Below are 1,578 nucleotides of genomic sequence, written 5' to 3'. Positions count from 1 at the left end.
GTGTGTGTGTGTGGATTAAAAGCGGCTGTTCATGCGTATGCTTTTTCTTTTTCAAATTAAGGAAGAAAGGGGAAGACATTTTTTAAAACCACGCGGAGAAGCGGTGAAATACTAGAAAAAGGCTCCTCCGTTCCACAAAAGTTTGTTGCATATTTTAATGCAATCAGAAAACTGGTGTATCAGTGGTGTGGAAATCAACCATCAGCATTCCAAACCAAAGATCCGCATCCTTGCAAGTTGTGGTGCCGATTTTGACGCAGCATTCCATCGGACTGCCTTTTTTCTTTTCCTAACGCACCACTTACCAATTTCCAAAGGTAAAAAAACCACAAAAAATCAAATGGCTGCTAAAAGGGCTTTAACTCCGACTTGTTTGCTTTATCGTGGCAAAACACGAACAAGCAACACGGTGTCAGTCATCGGAAAGATGTTGCCAGCGACGGCGCCACTCCGACAGAAACGAAGCAGTAGCGGCTCGTTAGGCAGAGACGCTCTGGCGCTCGGTTCCTCCCTGGCGCAGTCGGCAGCGCGTTAGGCTGTTAACCTACAGGTCGTTGGTTCGAATCCAACGGGAGGAGTCTTTTTGCTGCCCACCTCCGAAAATTCTGGAGGTCACTTTCGCTATAAAGGAAGAACTGAAGCTGTTGCAAAAACAGTGGACGAGTAGGGGTTTGAACCCTAGGCCTCCTGTATGCAAAACAGGCGCTCTACCACTGAGCTACACGCCCTTCAACACGGCTAAATCCGTAATATCACATGAGGTTGTTTAGCAACCGTTGTGTACCATCACGTAAAGTGGTGTGCTGTGATTGGCGAGAGGGCGTGGCGGTGCTCCAGTGGCCTAATGGATATGGCTTTGGACTTCTAATCCAAAGGTTGCGGGTTCGAGTCCCGTCTGGAGTACGTTTTCGTGTCCAAAATTATTTCATATTTGTTCGTTTCTAGTTGTTTGTGTGGAGAGCAGCCTTCCTAGCTCAGTGGTAGAGCGCACGGCTTTTAACCGTGTGGTCGTGGGTTCGATCCCCACGGAAGGCGCTTTTCTACACTGCCGCTTAAGCTAATTTCTTTGCTGGGTACGACATGTAAGCGTTAGAGGCTTGCTTGGAGGAGGGTTGGCGGTGCCCCCGTAGCCCAATGGATAAGGCGTTCGCTTCCTAAGCGAAAGATTGCGGGTTCGAGTCCCGCCGGAGGTAGTTTTCCGGTGCAAAAACTTGCGGATATATGAGATGGTCGCGCGAACGTGGCAGAAGCCGCAGCGGCGTTTGGATTTGGCGGGTCCTTTTTGCGGTGAATGCTTGCGGGTTCATAAAACATCCGCGTTGAACCCCGTTTACGCGTGTCGAGGCCGGGGCATACAAATATGACGCCACTTCTTTGGCGCGGCTCCTCGAGGCTTGGTTGGCTACGCAAGCCCCCAAGCCCGCGGCGATTCGTTGGAAATTTGAGGAGAGGCCCCGATGTGTTCGGCGCTGGCGTTGAGGCCATTGCGACGGAAGCTCTACCGGATTTTTGTGTTAAAGGCGCCACAAGTCCGCAAAACCCACTTCACCCTCTGTCGATGCGTTGTTGCGCCAACCA

The 1,578-nt window shown here is 50.9% G+C and overlaps 5 non-coding genes across 5 annotated transcripts; 4 read left to right on the top strand and 1 right to left on the bottom strand.

The window, feature by feature from the left end:
- Positions 1-504: 504 nt before the first annotated feature.
- On the top strand, positions 505-580 carry TEOVI_000023200. Its single transcript has one exon. It is a non-coding gene; the product is annotated as a tRNA-Asn (tRNA).
- A 75-nt stretch (positions 581-655) lies between these two features.
- On the bottom strand, positions 656-728 carry TEOVI_000023100. The gene has a single exon. It is a non-coding gene; the product is annotated as a tRNA-Ala (tRNA).
- A 102-nt stretch (positions 729-830) lies between these two features.
- On the top strand, positions 831-904 carry TEOVI_000023000. The gene has a single exon. It is a non-coding gene; the product is annotated as a tRNA-Arg (tRNA).
- A 59-nt stretch (positions 905-963) lies between these two features.
- TEOVI_000022900 lies at positions 964-1,036 on the top strand. Its single transcript has one exon. It is a non-coding gene; the product is annotated as a tRNA-Lys (tRNA).
- Positions 1,037-1,119: 83 nt separating this feature from the next.
- Positions 1,120-1,194, top strand: TEOVI_000022800. The gene has a single exon. It is a non-coding gene; the product is annotated as a tRNA-Arg (tRNA).
- The last annotated feature ends 384 nt before the right edge of the window (positions 1,195-1,578 follow it).

Source organism: Trypanosoma equiperdum, assembly GCF_001457755.1.
Source record: "Trypanosoma equiperdum strain OVI genome assembly, contig: ctg_137, whole genome shotgun sequence".
NCBI classification, from domain to species: Eukaryota; Euglenozoa; class Kinetoplastea; order Trypanosomatida; family Trypanosomatidae; genus Trypanosoma; species Trypanosoma equiperdum.
Note: the sequence above shows the minus strand (reverse complement) of the source record. Positions and strands in the feature narration are given on the sequence as shown.